The sequence below is a fragment of the Nyctibius grandis genome, chromosome 3, assembly GCF_013368605.1.
Source record: "Nyctibius grandis isolate bNycGra1 chromosome 3, bNycGra1.pri, whole genome shotgun sequence".
In the NCBI taxonomy this organism is placed as follows: Eukaryota; Metazoa; Chordata; class Aves; order Nyctibiiformes; family Nyctibiidae; genus Nyctibius; species Nyctibius grandis.
The window spans coordinates 67,533,938-67,554,707 of record NC_090660.1 but is presented as its reverse complement, the minus strand read 5'-3'; positions in this window follow the sequence as shown (position 1 = coordinate 67,554,707).

The window sequence follows — 20,770 nt, the reverse complement described above, 5'->3', positions numbered from 1 at the left end:
ACAACTCCTAGTGGAACACAGTAGTTATTTGCTGAAAATTCCCTCCCTTTTCATAAATTATGCAAGAACTGCATATAATTGCCCCATATAGTTGGGATGTAGACTAAACGAGTCTTTATGCATTATGTTAACAAAATGCAAGGAACGTATCTTTTGATCCTCCTTAGTGTATTACCCTCAGCAGAGTATACCTTGTAGTGTTTCCAAAGTAGTGGAGTGACAACTATTCTGCCTTAATGGTGAAGTCTAGTGAATCGAGGCTTTGCAGATTAGACATACTGCCTCAAGAGGACAGAACGATTTAATTTCATTACTAGTAACACTTTATAGATGCGCCATTTTAAGGGTGGCAGTACAAGCCATAAACTGACTTCCACAAGCATCAAGAGGCAGGGTGTTGTTTTTCCAGGCAAGAAGTGTACGGTAATGTATTGTCAAGGTCTGTCATTTTGGTTTCTTCTGCACGAGTATGCTTTATTGTTCCTTATGCTGAAGGATGGGATGTTGCTTGACCTGACTGCAAGACCAAGGTCAAATATAAGGGCTAAATTCAACATTTCTTCAGGTCAGTCAAAGGGTGTGAATTTCAGTGGATTCTGGTGGTTTCTGCTGCAAAATAATGAGTATGCACCACCTTTTCTGAAAAAGTTTATGCCTGTGATGGTGTGTCATGGTTTGACCCAGCAGGTAGCTAAATACCACACAGCCGCTCGCTCACTCTCCCCTATCCCCCCGGGGAATGGGGGAGAGAATCAGAAAGGTAAATGTAAAGGGACTCATGGGTTGAGATAAAAACAATTTAATAATTGACATAAAATATAATAATAGTAGTAATAATAATAATAAATACAAAAAAGTGATGCACAGTGCAACTGCTCACCACCTGCTGACCAATGCCCAGCCTGTCCCTGGCTAGTGATCCCGGAGGAGAGAAACCCTGAAACCACAATCCCAGAAGAGAGAGAGCCCGACTTCCTGGCCAACTCTCATCTATATACTGAGCATGATGTTGCATGATATGGAATATTCCATTGGCCAATTTGGGTCCATTGCTCTGGCTATGCTCCCTCCCAGCTTCTTGCGCACCTGCACACAAGCAAAGCATGGGAAGTTGAAAGGTTCTTGATTTCTTAGCAACAACTAAAAACATCATCAGTGTATTATCAACATTCTTCTCATACTAAATCCCATACTAAATCCAAAACACAATGCTACTCTAGCTACTGTCCTGGTTTGGCCTAAACCAGGCCGATTTTCCTTTCAGTGATTTTTACTTTCAGCTAAGTCTCCTCTAAGTAACTGCACTTTCTGAAACTAACTGCATGTTTGCAGACAGTGTCTGCTTCCAGGACTGATAACGCTCGAAGTTTGTAGTTATCACTGAGGCACCGGTAAGGATGTTGTGCAGTAAGGCTCTTGCTGTACTTATTCTTAGAGAAACCAAGGTCACTGCTGAATTCCTCACTGCTTACAAGTGAAGAGCCGAAGGGGGGTCACAGCTGCAGCGGGGAGCAGACAGGGCAGGTGACCCAAAATTGACCAACGAGGGTATTCCATCCCACACACGTCATTCTCGGTATAAAGGGGGGGGATCACGAGGGTCTCGCGCTCTTTCTGCTATGGCCGGTGTCCAAGGAGGACTCCGTCTGTTTTCCTGCTGCCCCCGATCCCAATCCGTGCATCCCTGAATCCAGCTCTCGACCGTCGCTAGGCCCAGGCTGGGCCTTCCAGGAGCCTGCCCTGCAGTGCCGGTGGTGACGTGGCTGACTTCAGGGGAGCTCAGTCTTGGTTCTGTATATATATTTGTATATATTTGATTATTTCTATTATTATTATTATACTCTTTTTCATTATTATAGTTTATTAAAACTGTTTTAACTTTCCAACCCGGAAGTCTCTCTCCCTTTTCCCTTTCCCTTTCCCTTTGGGGGGAGGTGGGGGGATAACAGAGGGCATCTGCCATAGGTTTAATAGCTGGCCCAGCTTTAAAACCGTGACAGCTACTAAGAAGAAAAGTAACGCTATTCCAGCCGAACAGGACATGGTGGCAGAATATGTTTATTGTGTTTTTATTTATATGTGTACTCTCTCTCTTCAGAAATCATTTAAAATGTATATAATGTATTTGTGCACATTTGAAAACTGACCCTCATGAATAGCAGAGACATCTTATGCATACTTGCATAGAAGTGCAACATCAATATTTCTGTGCTTAATTTAATTCTGTTGAAAAATCTTATCTAAGATTCAGTACTTACTTGGTATCTCTCAGCTACCATTTCCCTCAAGTTATATAACAGGTTGCTGAGCACTCTTAGTTTAAAACAGGGTCTTCTCTGGCAAAGGTGAAGCAGAAAAGCTGTTCTTATTTCCTATCTCATGGTAATTTATAGTACCAGTTTTAAATTTTTTTAAACATTTAGTTAAATGTTTTTAATCAATTTTTATTACGAAATAAAGTATACTTTGATTAAAATGCAGACTGTGAGCTCTGGCAGTTTTACTAGCAATTTGTGACACTTGCCTTTTTTTTTTTCCGATGGCTAGACTGTTTCACATATAATTTACTGTGACAAAACACTGGCCCTACTTATTGTCTATAAATACCAGCCCATTAGAAATGTGTCTGACGTGTAGCTTTTTAATGGTTGCATAATGTTCTTGGACCTGGACTTAATGGAATAGTAAACAACTTTTTGGTTGCAAAAGCATTGAAGCAGAAGTGTTCCTCCATAAAATCAGTTTATTGTAGATGTATGGATATTTCATGACAAGCACAATAATTTGTATCTACTTACAGACAAATATGAATTCTTCTAACCTCAGTCATATGAATATTTTTCAAGGTGTTAGGCTCATCTTATGATGATCAGGATTTGGCTGTGTACATTCATTGCATAAAGAAGAGTAAAGGTTGTCACTGTAGTGAGCCTCTTTATGAAACTGTAAGTAATGCCAGTAGAGATGTGAAACAGGTTTTTATAAGTAAAGATGGCTTCCTTCTCATACAGAGTATGGAAAAAAACACCTACGGCATATGAGTAGGAGGTAGATAAATATGCAGTACTCGAGAAAAATCCATAGTTTATAAAAAGAACCCAATGTCATTTACTGGCTTTGTGCCGTGTCTTAATTATAGAGCTGCAAAGTTAAGAAGAACTGAAAAATGAGCACAGTGAAAAGTCAAGTGTGCTAAAGAGATCACTCCAGCTGAGGCAGCAGTTAAAAGGAAGAAAGAGTGGGCTTACTTGCCTTTTAAAAATATTATAACCAACAGAAAAGAGAAAAAATATTCAGAACAACTTCCATTTCTCTCAAGCAGAAATCCCATCAGAAAAATGTACACAAACTCTCTGTACTTCTCTGTGAAATACCAGCCTTGTACTAGTCAAAACCAGTTAAGCAAGGCCATATACCCAGGCCATGATTCTCAATGAATTATTAATTTATTAATTTACAACCCCATGTATGAGTACAAGTTGGGGACAGATCTGTTGGAGAGCAGCGTAGGGGAAAGGGACCTGGGGGTCCTAGTGGACAGCAGGATGACCATGAGCCAGCAGTGTGCCCTTGTGGCCAAGAAGGCCAATGGCATCCTGGGGTGTATTAGAAGGGGTGTGGTTAGCAGGTCAAGAGAGGTTCTCCTCCCCCTCTACTCTACCCTGGTGAGGCTGCATCTGGAATATTGTGTCCAGTTCTGGGTCCCTCAGTTCAAGAAGGACAGGGAACTGCTAGAGAGAGTCCAGCGCAGAGCCACAAAGATGATTAAGGGGGTGGAACATCTCCCTTATGAGGAGAGGCTGAGGGAGCTGGGTCTCTTTAGCTTGGAGGAGACTGAGGGGTGACCTCATTAATGTTTATAAATATGGAAAGGGCAAGTGTCATGAGGATGGAGCCAGGCTCTTCTCAGTGACATCCCTTGACAGGACAAGGGGCAACGGGTACAAGCTGGAACACAGGAGGTTCCGCATAAATATGAGGAAAAACTTCTTTACAGTGAGGGTGACCGAACACTGGAACAGGCTGCCCAGAGAGGTTGTGGAGTCTCCTTCTCTGGAGACATTCAAAACCAGCCTGGACGCGTTCCTGTGTGATATGATCTAGGTAATCCTGCTCCGGCAGGGGGACTGGACTAGATGATCTTTCGAGGTCCCTTCCAATCCCTAACATTCTGTGATTCTGTGATTCTGTGATTAATTTGAATAGGAATTTGAATCTGTATACTTAACCTGAGTACTGGTTATGTAAACTGATCCTGTATAATAAGGCACAAACCTGTTAAATACAGAAAAATGGAAAATATATATGGAAAGGAATTTAAAAAGATAAACAGCAGGGTAAATAATAAGTGGAAATATTTTGGTGATTTGGTATCTATTTACTTTTAATGGTTGTACCTCTTTGACCTGGAAACCAGTCCAAGTCTCTGTGTGAAGTTTGACTTCAGCGTTTTGAAAACCACTTTATCTGGTCTAGATCATCTCAAATAAATGCTCATTTCATCTTTTGTTTTCATAGAATCACAGAATGGCTGAGGTTGGAAGGGACCTCTGGAGGGCATCTGGTCAACAGCCCCTGCTCAAGCAGGGCCATCTAGAGCTGCTTGCCCAGAACTGTGTCCAGATGGCTTTTGAATATCTCCAAGGATGGAGACTCCACAACCTCCCTGGGCAACCTGTGCCAGTGTTTGGTCACCCTCACAGTCAAAGAGTGTTTCCTGATGTTCAAAAGCAACCTCCTGTGTTTCAGTTTGTGCCCATTGCCTCTGGTCCTGTCACTGAGCACCACTGAAAGGAGCCTGACTCTGTCTTTGCAGCTAAATATCTTCAGGTGTTTATATACATGGATGAGATTCCCCCTAGGCTTTCTTTTCTCTAGCAGACTCAGTTCTCTCAGCCTTTCTTCAGGTGAGATGTGCCCCAGTCCCTTAATTATCTTAGTGGCCCTTTTCTAGACTCTCTCCAGTAGCTCCATATCTCTTTTGTACTGGAGGCCCTAGAACTGGACATAGATATTCTCCAAGTGTTGTCTCACCTCCGTCAACCTGCTGGCAGTACTTTGTCTAATGCAGCCCAGGACACCATTAGTCTTCTTTGCTGCAAGGACACATTGCTGGCTCATGTTCAACTTGGTGTCCAACAGGACCCCCAGGTCCCTTTCTGCAGCTTTCCACCTGCTCAGCCCCCCAGCATGTACTGGTCACTGCAGAGGTTTCAGCCTTTAGCAGTAAATATTCCACAAGCCCTTCAAGCAATATATTCAGAAAATCCTTAAGATTAGATGGTGTTTTCTTATTCCTGTGTAAATAATTATTGTTGCATTTTGAGGTCATTTTTTAATGATCTCTCACCTTTTGAGGTGGATTTATTTCTCTCCACATTTTAGTAGTCATTTTAAGTATTTGTACATTTATCACATCCTTTCTCAAATGTCTCTTCAAACTAAGTAATCCTAGTTTTCCCAATACTTTCTTATGGGTCATACTTTCTAGATCACGATCTACATAATTTTCTGGTAATTTTTGTAGGTTTTTTTCATCTTGACTTTCTCTCTTGGATCACACCTTTCTTGAAGTTTTAGCGTTATCAGTTGAAGCTATAGTTGTTGCAGAGTGAGAAATTAACTTCTATATGTTGCATAAAACATTCCAGTTTAGATATCTTAGTGTGACATTTGTCTATCTATCTGTCTGTCTGTCTATCTATCTATCTATCTATTTATTTATAACAATAATATGATGCCTTGGTTCATTTCCAGTTTGTAGTCTGTTACAACTCTCTGGATTTGTGTTAATAGCAGCAGCTGTTTGGTTTTGAATTTGTACTTAAACAGTTGATTATTCCTAATAAATTTAATATTCTACACTCCAGTTGCAGGTCCAAAAGTTGAGCAACTTCCTGTCAAAATCATTAAGCCACTTGATACATCTCCCTGTACTACCACTGGCAATTCTGCTAAAATGTTGCAATTCTGCTAAAATGTTGCACTTCTGTTTTCACATACACTCCATGCTAATTTCACTTAGTCCTATGCTTGCCTTATCAAGCTTTGTACCATTTCAGAAGTTTTTCCTCCTTGTATCTCTCAGCTCTACATTAGAGATGAGCAGTAATTAACAAAGGAGATGATTACTACCTTCTGAGTTGGAGAAACTATACAGCTACTGAATCAGCCTTTAGAAGGGCTGTTATTTACAAGCCTCCTGCTTTTGGGCCATCCGCGAAGCTTTGAAAAAGTCCTCCTTTTTCTGTTCAGTGGAATTTAAAGAGCTTGTGGTACATGAATATGTCTAATGTTGCAGTGAAATAGTTTAATGGGCTGAATAAAGCAGAGCCCAAGCAAGATAGGGATCAAATTATGCGGTAAAGGAAGTTATATATTGGCTGCCAAGTTTTACCAATCTCACCATCTCTTTCTAAGTCTTCAAAAGCACTTGAAAATATATCGAGATTAGGAAACATCACAAAATAATCACTATTGGTGCAATCAACCTCCTTAGCTGACAGTGTCACATTCAATGTTAAAAGTCTTTAGTGTAGTTGATAAAAGTAAGCTGCAAATATTACTTCTGAACTCATCAGTTCTGCCAGTTCACTATCAGGTGGTTAAAGAAGAGAACCTTTCTCCATGACAATACAATTTTAAGGGGGGAAAAAAATCCATATGAGAAATTGTACTTTTTCTACAGAGGAGTTTACACTGGTTTCATAAACATGTTTTTATTACAGCTCTGAAGCTAGATGCTGATGTACAAAATTATTAGTTGGGCTGGACTGGAGGATAATCAATCCTGTTAGATCTCTGTACTAGAGACTATCCTAGTACCGATATTCTTGATCAGACAAGATTATATTTTTATGTGTTCTAAAACAATGTAAGACTTGTTTTGGACTTAGGAATGGTTTTAAAACAAAAAAAACACCTTTATGCTTATATGGTTTTTTAATTTACCACTTGTTAGGAGTATGCCATCTTTGAAATATCAGTGAAAAAATTAATTGAGATAATCAAGTTTAATTTAGTAAAAATGAATTTTCAGAGGAATTGGGGACCTTTCGTGTTCAGTCGGGAATACTCAAAAAAGTACTTTGAGGAGACAGAAGAATGGAAGGACAGTGAAATAGAATTGCACAGAACTTCATGTGCATGAATTACATGTGCTGCAATGGAAAAAGAACGAATAGCTGAACTACGAAATTGGCAGATTCATCAAGTAATTTCCCTTTCAGGCTCTTTTTTCAGATCTTTTTTTACTCTTATGAAATGTAAAATTTTCTTTTGTGGGCAATAAAAGCCTTTGGTGCTTGGAAATACAGTTATCTGCACAAAATGCACACTAGGGAGAATTTTATTTATGATGTGTTTACTTTAGCAGCAAAATGAAAAATTAAGAATTTTTGGACTCTGGTAAGACTTGCATCCAGACCAAGTACATGACAGGGATATAGACAGAAACTTTATCGCCTGGTTGTGAAAGAAGTGCTGTTGCTGAAAGCCATCTGTGTAATTATCTGCTGAAAAAACCTCTATGAAAGAGATTTATTCCCCCAAAAAAACCATGCTACACAACATTAAAATGCCAGTTAAAATGTATTAAGAAAACAGACTGCTATCAAAGGAGCTGTTGCATTGTACTGAGTGAAATATTTGCAAACACACTGCTTAAAATTTTATAATACTATTTTTTCTGAAGATATGTCAGTTAACAAAGATATGAGGAATGCAAGTTACATTTATATTACATTCTAGTTTAGTACTTCTGTTGTTTCATTCTCTAGCGTTTGAATCATTGCATTTACAGTATTTCAGAGAATATAATGGTCTGATGGACTTGCTTGAACTAAAATTTACCACTTTTAGTGGTACCACCATTTTAGTTCACCACCATTAATGGTTTTATATTAGTAAGTAGATTTTGTTGTAGTCTGTTTGAAAGCTGTGTAAATAATGTAGAGATGTTTTCCCAGTTCCACATGCATAATTCCTGTTAATGCCAAGGACAGCATGGCGTTCAGAGTATATGCTTTAATCTGTAGTGGCACTATTTAATTTATATTATAAATCTAATTAATCATTAAAATAATTAATTATTTAATTAATTATTAAAATAAATTTAATTAATATTTATATTATAAATTTATTATTTAATATGTAGTGGCACTATTTTTCGTTGTAACGTTAGACATATTTCAACTGATCCCAGTGTATTTTAAAAGACCATATAGCACCTTCTGATCTCTGCTGGATCACAAAGCAAATCCTGGAATAGTATCTTCTAGCAGTAATGTTAATCAATGCGAGTTGTCTGAACTGATTCATTAGGGCTGGCAGCTGTCCAAAGCACCAACTTTTCTACGGTTTCAGCTACGATAACTTTTTGTTTATCGTGTATGTATTGCTTATTGAGATGTTTTAGGAGAAAATTATCTCTGAGGATGAAAATTAAGATGGTGCAAATAAAATGGTTGTAAAGCACATGTGAATTCCTAACAGAGCAGCTGTAAATCACTTGTAGTAAGAAACTAGCTACTGCATAGTATTCTTCAGTTCATTTTACCTCAGTCTTGCTTTCTATATACTGCTTTGTTAACTGCATCTTGAAAGAAATTCCCTTCCTTTTTCTGTTTTTAATTTGTTGGGGAATATTTAAATAATGCATAAGCTTGTATTTATTTCCAAAAGTGCTAATGGACCTGAAAAACACTACTAATGTACCTCTAAACTGAGGAACTGGCTAGTTGCAAAGGTGTTAGACAATGTTACTGAAGCTATGTGAGAAAGAGACCTTTTGTTTCCTAGAACTGGGGCTGGTGAAGGCCCAGTCTTTGCTATCAACCTGGCAGATATGTCTTTTGTTGGATCCTTTTCCTCAGGCTGGGATGAACTAGAGTGGGAGCATGCTCTGGTAAGATGGGTCTATGTATGCTAACTACCTGACTGCCATAAACTCAGAATAATTAATTCCTGTTGTATTGAACTAACAGATTTATACTGTATAGATCTTCCATAAATACAGTTGAATCAGTTTCTAATGAGACATACAAGAATCCATTCTCACATGCTTGAAATCTTTCCTAAACAGTTTTAATTAAGCTTTTACTTATAGACTGTGTGTTTTTAAAAAAATAATTTATATTTAGTGTACAGAAAGTGTATACTAGGATGTAGCTAGTTGTTAAAAACCCCCATATATTAAAGAAAATTTATTGTTCTCTTTAAAGCAAAAATTAGACCAAATATTTACATTTTGTTATATTGTTGTATTTTTTTTAACACATAGTTTTCTTGCTCTCTTTTTTTTGCAGTAATGTTAAAATCATATATATATTTCATACCAGTAACCAAAACAAGACGGGTCTTAGGATAAGCACGGTCTTTTGAATTGAAGGTCCTGTTGAAGTGGATTAATCTTGATTAAAGTTACCTTGGCATGGTATACCTTAGTGTGATTTTGTAAGTGTGCTATTTAACTTTCTTGTATGCCATAAACAGTGTCTTGCTTAACATGAAAGTGAAGTTTTGGATTTTAAGAAAAGACTTTTGGAAAAAAAAGCAGAAGGACAGCCAAAGTTTGAAAAAAGAAAAAGACGGTGGTGGTGCTGAGGGATATAGCTAAATCTGATGGGTATTTTTAACACCTTCAGAGGTGCATCTAGAATATCAAAATACATTCAAATGACTTTGTCACTCACTAGTGATATGAGTCTCTTGTTTATATTGCTAGAAAAGTAATTAACTAGTTTTTAGTAGACATGATATCTGTTGCCAAGTGGTTAATTAATATTTCATTTGTATTTATTTATTTATAGAAGAGCTGGTGTGGGGTTTTTTTTATTTTTTTTTTAAAAAAGCCTGCCACTGTGGTTTCTGGCTAGTGAACGAAGCTGCTTTAAAAATATGTTACAATCTACTAATTGGATTTGACCCTTGTAATTGTAAAAAAAATATAGTTCAAATTTATTATCTGTTATAATTGTCTTCATTAATTATTTCTACTCATGGAGTTTTGTGTATTACTTTACTTGCAATGCATTATTGGAGCAGCTGAGAACTGCCCTTCACGGTTCACTGCCCAAGACCTGCTACAGCGTGAAACATTTTTGCAGATGTTACAAATATAATGCTTTTAGAAGGTTCAACCAGATAAATTACTGGGAAACTGGAGAAGTGATTCATGGGCCATGAGCATGGCTCATGGTACCCCAGGGTGCCTCACCTGACCTCCAAACCCTTCTTGAGAAAGGCGCAGGTCTCCAGTAAGTATTTGGTCTGATCTGTTAGTCCTGTGGGAATGCCTAGGATGCTCAAAATAGCACTTGTCACGATGGTTAGGCATGAGACTCACACTTTGGCTGTGTGAGAAGAGCATACCTTCAGTAGGTGTATGCAACAAGTTTTATAATAAACGAGGGACTATATTAGGACCCAGCACTATGAGGAACCTCCCAGAGGGGTCCCAGGCAGTGTTTAGTACCTGAACTCTCAAGTTCTTCCCTCTGTTGGGAAAGAACAGTCCCACGAGTTGTTCTTGTGAGAACAGCCAGCTATAAAATGCTGATCTCTTTATCTAAAAGATTATAATAATTATAAACAAAATAGGTAAAAGTCATCTAAATACCAGGAAATGTTCAGTTAGAAATTTTCACACAATTACTTGTGCTTTTCAACTTCCCAGGGAAAATAAAAATTTTTAATGAAAGTAAGCTTTGCAGCAATGGCACCCCCATACCCCCCCCTTTTTTTTTTTTCCAGTGAAAGTCAGCACTGAGGGGAAAAAAATAATCCATTTTTTGTGATATGCCTGCTAAATGTATTTTAATGTTTCACCATACCATGAACACATTTATTTTTCATCTCTTTACATTGTATTTCTCTTTCACATACTTATTAACTACAGACAGTAAATTGTGTATTTTTTCCCTGTATAGGAATGCTTTGTTCCAATATAGCAGTAATTTCTCTAGCCTATTTTTGTGTTTTATTGATCCCTGCCTTCATTGTACTTTACCGGCTCTAACCTCATTGCTGCTACTGGGGTCCTAAATGTGTCAGTCTGGACTGCAAAAGCTCATTTTTCTTCCAAGTTATCACCCCATCCAGAATTTAACTGTAACTTTACTTGTCTTTAAATCAGTGATTTCAGTTAAAGAATACATCCATGAAAAACAGATGATACTTTCCAAAACTCTGGAAGGTTACACATGGCTCAGCGCAGATGCTTAGAAGACACTAAAAAAAATACAATTGGAAAATATCTAGTCCAAACATAAATGACATCTCCAATGCACTTCACAACTAACAAACAGAGAAACAGTAAATTAAGTGAGTTAAGATTGCCAAATATGCCTTCAAATTTAACTTAATTGAAGAGAGTGTATGTGTATAATTAAGTCCAACAAATGTAGAAGAAAATACACCAAAGGCAGAGCAGATGTCTGGGACTGAAACACTGCCTTTGTCAAAATGAATGAGAATTTCACCTTTGATTTTTACCAGGCCAGGACTTAATTTCCTTTCTTCTTTCTGATTTTCCTTTAATGCTTCCAAGAATCCATCAGCAAGTATCACATGGCCCAAAAAATCAAGATTCAATATTACATATTGGCTTGAGTTTGGTAGGAAATGTATCATGGCTGGTTCCCTTACAATCTCAAAGACTTGCTTTAATGGGAAGAGCCTTTCTTCTGACCAAAACAATGCAATGCTCTTGCCCAGAGAATAAAAATCCCTTTTAAAATGTTTTTTTGCCTGCCCTGCACTAACATTCAGAATTCTGTTAAGATCATCACACAGACTGGTGGATACAATTAATGAGGTTTTACTCATTTTGTGTTTGTCTTTCCCAGGATGCTAATAGCTTATGTGCATGTATCTGTGTTAAACAAGGCTTTACTGTAACTATACGTTAGCAGAAGAAGAAACACTTTCCTTCTTTCTTTCTTTCTTAATTAGACCAGCTGGAAAAAGTGAACAAGATACTACATTTGGGCCAAAATTACATGCGCTGTTTTTTGGTGGCTTGTCCCGCAGGGTATGAGCACAAGTATCCCATGGCTGGGTGGGGATTCTGACCATCATCATACCCTGGATTATAATTCAGGTCCATTCCCCAGGTTCAAAGCCTTGTACTGTACCTCCTTCCTGTGGTAATATAAAAAGTGACAAGAAAGAATAAAATCTTCCTAAAAATGTTGTGTGTTACAGCTACTTTGTCAGAAATTAAATTGTGCCCTCCTGGCCTGTCTTATCAGTTTAGATTAGTATTGCTGGGTTGCAAGGTAGTGCTTAGTAACATGGTAAAGATCCTGCAACCTGGGCCCAGCAACTGGAGGACTGAGTGATGAAAAACAGTCTTGTATGGGTAGCAGTGTGTGTCTATCCTTTAGCAGCTGAGTGATACCTGTCCATGTATGTACTGGAAGTTTTTTTTCTATCTTGAGTCTCTGTGAGAGCAGTTGGTACACTACAAGAAGAAGAACAGTTTTGGGATGAGAATTTCCATGAGATTGATTTGTGTTACATAGCCCTCAGGAATTTTCTTAAAACCTTGTGTTGCAACTTCAATATCTACAGCCTCAGTTCCTCTGTCTCAAAACTAATTATTTTGCTTGTTGCTTATGATGAATACTTCTAGCCCTATGCTAAAACTATACGTAACGGTAACCCAGCATCCCTATGCTCAAAAGCTAAACTACTGAAAAATTGATGCTATCATTAATTACACAAATATGTGCCATTAGATTTGTTTATTACCACACTTTTCTGCAAATTACATTCTTAATTAGGCATGTAGCTTCAGTGTTTTAACAACACTAAACATGCTCACTTCTTCAATCTAAAAACATTGCGTTATAAAATTCTATGAAAATGGTAATTAGTGCTACGGAGTTAAGAAGTTTCTCAAAATTTTGACATCTAGATCCATTTTTTAAATAACGATCTCCATGCTGAACGATATCCTCCATAAATATATTTCTGATGGATCTATTCTTCTTTCTGATAGGAATTGTACTGTACCTGTGCCAGTGCTTGGTCACCCTCACAAAGAGTGTTTCCTGATGTTCAGACGGAACCTCCTGTGTTCAGTTTGTGCCCATTGCCTCTGGTCCTGTCACTGAGCACCACTGAAAGGAGCCTGGCTCCGTCATCTTTTCAGCTAAATATCTTCAGGTATTTATGTACATTGATGACATCCTCCCTTGAGCTTTCTCTTCTCTGGGCTAAACAGTCCCAGTAAATCACAGCTGCTTAAATGTAATTGAATTTGAATGGCTATCTGTTGTCAAGAAAGACATTGAGGTGTTGGAGCGAGTCCAGAGGAGGGAAACAAAGCTGGTGAAGGGTCTGGAGGGTATGTCCTATGAGGAGCGGCTGGGGCAACTGGGATTGTTTAGCCTGGAGAAGAGGAGGCTGAGGGGAGACCTTATCGCTCTCTACAACTACCTGAAAGGAGGTCGTAGTGAGGTGGTGGTTGGCCTCTTCTCCCAGGCAACTAGCAACAGGACTAGAGGGCATAGCCTCAAGCTGCGCCAGGGGAGGTTCAGGTTAGACGTTAGGAAAAATTTCTTCACAGAAAGGGTTATTAGGCATTGGAATGGGCTACCCAGGGAGGTGGTGGAGTCACCATCTCTGGAGGTATTTAAGAAAAGGCTAGATGTGGCACTTAGTGCCATGGTCTAGTTGACACAATGGTGTTAGGTCAAAGGTTGGACTCGATGATGCCAGAGGTCTCTTCCAACCTAGTTGATTCTGTGATTCTGTGATTCTGTGTGATTCTGTGTGACTATACATAATTCTGCATTGTATAAATGTATTTGTACTGTATATATGTATGTATAATTGTATATATATGTATATAAATGCATTTTTAATATATCTACATATGATATGTATATATAGATATGCAGATATGCAGTTGCTTCTTTATGAGAAATGCTAAAATATGACCAGAGTTGAGCTTAGAAATTGCCCATTTTCCAGAGTTCTTGATAAACCAATATTTGATCTAGAGATGTTTCATGTGATTCTGACTTTGTATTTCTTTAAAGATTGTTTTCAGTGTTTTTTCTCAATGAATTTTTGGGATGTTATCCTATATTTGTTTCAAATTTATCCTAATGGAATAGCATAATTCTTTTTGTTCTTTTTCATATTTGTATTTTTTTTTGTCCTTCTGATCTCCTCCAAATTGAATAAAATTGTGAAATAGACACAGTCCACACATACACAGATACTTTAGTGGCCTGACTCCAGTAATGATGAAATCTCTCATGACTGTCAAGGTGCTAAAACATTAGCATCAGAATAACCAGACTGAATGGCATGGAAAAAGATTGCTTATAAAATGCATACTGCAAAGTGTAGCTATGGGATCTTTTCTATCTGATAAATATTTTAAATGAAGACTGTTTACCTCACATTAGTTTGGACCAACTGCATGTCTCATTTGATGTAAGTACTTTGTTTTCACCATATTGTGGTGTCACATCTATTGCTTTGAAAAGTTGATGCTCGTTTTTACATAATTCATAGTATCGTTCCTGCTGAGATGAGTGAAAAATGCTTAATATATTAATGGCATTACTTCTGTAACATTTTCAAAGTCAGACATTTAATTGATGCTTGATTCTAATTCTATCAATGTCAGTATGCTCATTTAAAAAAAAAGGAAATGACAGAGAATTTTTTTAAAATAAATTTTCATATCTGAAGTGTATATAGAAAACATTGTGAAGGCCTTACACCTAATTTATGTTGACTCTTCTACATGATGGCAATTGTTTATCATATAATCTGTATTTTATTTTTGGGAAGAGGCATAATTATTGAGAATTTTCAAGGCTGTGGCCAAGGGACTCAAAATCTTTCCAGGAACAATACTGTATATACATTTGTTTCTATGTTGGGTTAAGTTTTTCTTCAGACAGGATTTTATTTGGCTGTGTTCAAAAACCTTACAACCTTTCGAAGTTGGTTTATGAAGCTTCCGCTCTCCTGGGAGCAGTTAGGCTGCTGGTCAAAGAAAAATTGTTGCATGAAGGGAGTCCAGGGTAACAGCAGTCTGGTCATGCATCCCGGTCCCTTGATCTTCCAAGCCTGTGGATCACTGTTTCTTCTCAGTTGTCCTCAGCTTCCCTCCAGCCCCTTGGTATGCTTGAAAAAAATACCCTTATCTCAGCCCACAACTCATGAAGCTGCTGAGCAGTCGAAACTAGGATATGTTCATCTTCAACCAGATGCACTTCATTGATCTCCTGTCTTTTGCATCAGTGTAACAATGATAGAGCTGGGAAATGTTGGAAACTCATGTTCACCAAGGGATTCATCTGACTTTCAAGCACAGAAAAGGATGAAACATAAGGGTACTCAAACAGATGTATAACTCCTTCTTAGATGCTTACAGTATGCTATTTCGGGGGGTTGCTATGCAAACAGGAGTGGAATGTCTCAGCTTTAACCAATTACCCTAGAGCTACCTTAACAGCAATGAAGATGCCAGTCTTAGGAAAGTCACTTTGCAGACCAGCTCTGCAGTTAGAAATAACATAAATAAGCCTGCAAAATGGACAAGGTCAAGCAAGTTCAGCTGGGAAAACTCCCAGTGGCCCTCTAAAGACTTGCAAAAAAGTGAAGGAGCAGGTAGAAGAAGTAAGACTGTCCCAGTTCAGTGAGAGTGTGTATTGTTGTTAGGGAATGTGGAGAAGATGGAGCTGGAAGAGGAGAGAGGAGTTACACAGAAATACAGATAATAAAGTGTGTCTTTTGGCATTTTTGCCCTGTCATACCCTCAGCAAAACTTCAAATGTACTTGGAAAATTTTCCTGATGGTGTTTTCCTTGTTAGTTTAATCCTTGTTTCAACATACAGTTGGTTCTCCTAAGACTTGGAGTAAAAAAAAAAAAGGCAGTAACTCATTTTATTTATTCAACTTTGTTGAAATAGTACAATACTGTAAGGGTGATAAGTGCTGCCAGTGTTGGACAGATGGTTTGTCTCCTGGGAGGTCTCTGTCCCTAAACTACAAAGGAGAATTCAAAAACTTAAATGAAGTTAACTTTCTTAAACAAACTTACTGCATTATTAAAAAAAAAAGTAGTTGCATTTTTTTTTTCTTCATTTCTTGCCACATGCTTAGGAGTTCTATCTCCAAACGAAATAACGGAAGATTATGCACAGGTATAGATTTTTTTGCTTTGCAGTGACATTAACAGTGTCATTTCTGCACTGTTATCTCTAAGAACCTAGGTAAAAAAAGCACAAAGTAGCTTAGTGATCAGGAAATTGTAGAGTTTTTGATTCACAGAGAAGTAAGGAAGGGGGCCAGCAGAACTGCTGCCTTGGTCTTCTGGAGGGCAGACTTTGGTCTGTTTAGGAGCCTCGTTGACAGAGTCTCTTGGGAGGCAGTCCTGAAGGGCAAAGGGGTCCATGAAGGCTGGACACTCTTCAAGAAAGAAATCTTAAAGGCGCAGGAGCAGGCCATCTCCATGCGCTGAAAGACAAGCTGGCTGGTAAGAAGACCAGCCTGGCTGAACAGAGAGCTTTGGCTGGAACTCAGGATAAAAAGGAGAGTTTATGACCTTTGGAAGAAGGGGCAGGCCACTCAGGAGGACTACAAAGATGTTGTGAGGCTATGCAGGGAGAAAAGTAGAAGGGCCAAAGCCCAACTAGGACTTAATCTGGCTACTGCTGTAAAAGAAAATAAAAAATGTTTCTATAAATTTATTAGCCACACGAGGAGGGCCAAGGAGAATCTCTATCCTTTACTGGATGAGGGAGGAAACGTGGTGACAAAGGTTGAGGAAAAGGCTGAGGTGCTTAATGCCTTCTTTGCCTCAGTCTTTAGTAGTTAGACCAGTTGTTTGCTGTGTACCCAGTCCCCTGAGCTGGAAGACAGGGATGGGGAGAAGAATGAAGCCCCCATAATCCAAGGAGAAATAGTTAGCAACCTGCTACACCACTTAAATGCACGGAAGTCTATGGGGCTGAGTGGGATCCACAGAAAGGTACTGAGAGAGCTGGCAGAAGTGCTCACCAAGCCACTTTCAATCATTTATCAGCAGTCCTGGTTAACTGGGGAGGTCCCAGTTCACTGGAAGTTAGCAAATGTGACGCCCATCTACAAGAAGGGCCGGAAGGAGGAACTACAGGCCTGTCAGTCTGACCTCAGTGCCAGGGCAGGTTATGGAGCAGATCATCTTGAGTGCCGTCATGGGGCATGTAGAGGACAACGAGGCGATCAGGCCCAGTCAAGCATGGATTTATGTAAGGCAGGTCCTGCTTGACTAACCTGATCTCCTTCTGTGACAAGATGACCTGCTTACTGAATGAGGGAAAGGCTGTGGATGTTGCCTACCTAGACTTTAGGAAGGCATTTGACACTGTTTCCCACAGCATTCTCCCAGAGAAAGTGTCTGCTCATGGCTTGGATGGGCGTACGCTTCTCTGGGTAGAAAACTGTCTGGATGGCTGAGCCCAAAGAGTTGTGGTGAATAGAGTGAAATCTGGAAGGTGACCGGTCACAAGTGGTGTTCCCCAGGGCTCAGTATTGGGGCCAATTCTATTTAATATCTTTATCAATGATCTGGATGAGGGAATCAAGTGCACCCTCAGTAAGTTTGCAGATGACACCAAGTTTGGCAGGAGTGTTGATCTGCTTGAGGGTAGGAAGGCTCTGCAGAGGCATCTGGACAGGCTGGATTGATTGGCCGAGGCCAATTTAAGAGGCTCAACAAGGCCAAATGTCGGGTCCTGCACTTGTGTTACAACAACCCCATGCAACGCTACAGGATGGGAAAGAGTGTCTGGGAAGCTGCCTAGTGGAAAAGGACCTGGGGGTGTTGATCGATGGCCGGCTGAATATGAGCCAGCAGTGTGCCCAGGTGGCCAAGGCAGCCATCAGCATCCTGGCTTGTATCAGAAATAGTGTGGCCAGCAGGACAAGGGAAGTGATCATCCCTCTGTACTCGGCACTGGTGAGGCCACACCTCAAGTACCGTGTTCAGTTTTCGGCCCCTCACTACAACAAAGACATTGAGGTACTGGAGAGAGTCCAAAGAAGGGCAACAAAGCTGGTGAAGGGTCTGGAAAACAAGTCTTATGAGGAGTGACTGAGGGAACTGGGGTTGTTTAGTCTGGAGGAAAGGAGGCTCAGGGGAGACCTTATCCCTCTCTACAACTACCTGAAAGGAGGTTGTAGCAAGGAGGGTGTTAGTCTCTTCTCCCAGGTAACAAGTGATAGGATGAGAGGAAACAGCCTCAAGTTGCACCAGGGGAGGTTTAGATTGGACATTAGGAAAAATTTCTTCACTGAGTGGGTGGTCAAACATTGGAACAGGCTGCCCAGGGAAGTGGTGAAGTCACCACCTCTGGAGGTATTTAAAAGACGAGTAGATGTGATGCTTAGGGACATGGTTTAGTGGTGGACTTGGCAGTGCTAGGTTAACAGTTGGACTTGATGATCCTAAAGGTCTTTTCCAACGAAAACAATTTTATGACTCTCACAAACAATTCTGCAGTGTATGGTTTAGCAGTTAAAATGTTCCAGGGACAATTCCTGGTGGGAAAGGAGTGGGCATTAAGCCACTCACTTTTGGATGCTAAGGCAGCATAGATTCAGGCTGCTCCAGACCATTTTGGCCTTAGTGTCTGGGAACTTTTCCAAGATCACTTATTTTGCTAGTATGAATGTTATGACTGCCATTGAAGAATTGCTCTTTATAGTAGCAACATATATTGTGTTTTCATTGAAGTTTTCTAGTTTCTTATCAGATTGTTTTATGGTGAAAAAACATTTGACAGATGACTTCCTGAAAAAAAAGTAGAGATGTACTCTTTTTTTAAGTTTCAGGTGTCCCAAGGACAAGTATTCTATTTTGTACAACTTATTGGGGATTCATGCTTTTTTTCTTTTTTTTTTTTTTTTTGTTTCTTTTAATGCTGTGGTTAAAAAAAATGTTTTTCTGGCATAGGTTTTTCTTGAGGGGATGAAAAGGTAGGGAGAGACAGTTCACATTCTAGAATGGACACAGTCAGGGGAGGAATTGGAGCACAGGCCTCTATTTCTGGGTCAGTGTCCAGATTAATGTGCTGTCGGATGTCTGAGTAATATCTGCCTCCCAAAATTTAAGGGCCAAAATATTTTGAGTTACCTTATTCACGATACCCTTCAAATACTTGTTCGAGGAAGATGTCTTAGTATCTTTTTTTTGAAAAATATGCAAAAGTTTAGGCAAAAAAATATGCATAATTTCAAAGTCTTTTCTCCTCCTTGTCCTCATATTTGAGAAACTCTCTCTGCTACCATGGGCAGGAAAATGCTAAATGACTCACAACATTAAGAATATTTGTTCCATAGATTAATAATTATAACTTAAACTCAGAGTGGCTCAGTTTTACTCTGGATATTACTTTTTATGGTGAGTTGTGTCTCCTGAGTTTGTGATATACATTTATAATCTGCAACTTGGTTGGACCCTGATTTTGAATTTTATTGCGTAATTGAGGGTTTGGTTGGATTAAACCTACACATGACTGGAATCCTTTGGATGAGCAAAGAAACAAGAGGCAATTGTCACCATGCCTTGTTCTCCTCCTCCACAAGGAAGAAGAGTTTTAGTGGTTGGAGGCTCCTTCCTAAAGGGATCTGAGGGCCCAATATGCAGAGCTGACCCCCATCACAGGGAGGTCTGCAGTCTGCCTGGAGCCCGAATCAGGGATATCACGAGGCAACTCCCCAACCTGGTGAAGGCCACAGACTACTACCCCCTGCTGATCTTCCAGACAGGTGGGGAAGAAGCTGCATCCTGTAGTCTGAGGGGGATGAAGAAAGACTACAAGGCCCTAGGACGGTTGGTGAAAGAGTCTGGGGCACAAGTTGCTTTCTCCTCCCTCCTTCCATTTTCAGGTGATGACATGGGATGGAATAGTAGGATTCTCTCTATAAATGCCTGGCTACGAGACTGGTGCTACAGGCAGGGCTTTGGGTTCTTTGATAATGCCTGGTTTTATAAGACACCAGGCATGACGGTAATACATGGGAAAGGTTTATGTCGTAAGGGCAAAAGGGTTCTGGGACAGGAATTAGCAGGGCTCATTCGGAGAGCTTTAAACTAGATTCGAAGGGGGATGGGGTAGTAGCTGGGCTTGCACCACTGGGGCAACGCTCTAGTGTTGAGGCAGACCAGGAGGCCTCCCATCCCCCTAGGGTGAAATCGGTGTGCTCAGCTCACTCCCTGAAATGCCTGTACACCAATGCACGCAGCATGGGGAATAAACAGGAGGAGTTAGAAATCCGTGTTCGGTCGGGAGGCTATGATTTAGTGGCAATTACAGAGACTTGGTGGGACGCCTCGCATGACTGGAATGTGGTCATGGATGGCTATGTCCTGTTCAGGAAAGACAGGCCACTAAGGAGAGGTGGTGGAGTTGCTCTTTATGTGAGTGAGCAGCTAGAATGTATTGAGTTCTGTCCAGGGGCGGATCAGGAGCGAGCTGAGAGTTTGTGGGTGCAAATTAAGGGGCAGGCTGGCAGGGGTGATACTGTTGTGGGTGTCTATTACAGGCCACCGGATCAGGATGAGGAGGGTGATGAGGCCTTCTACAGGCAGCTGAGAGCAGTCTCGCAATTACAGGGCCTGGTTGTCATGGGGGATTTCAACTACCCTGATATTTGCTGGGAGGCCTACTCAGCCAGCCATCCTCAGTCCAGGAGGTTCCTCCAGTGCATTGATGATAACTTTCTGATGCAAATGGTGGATGAGCCAACTAGGAG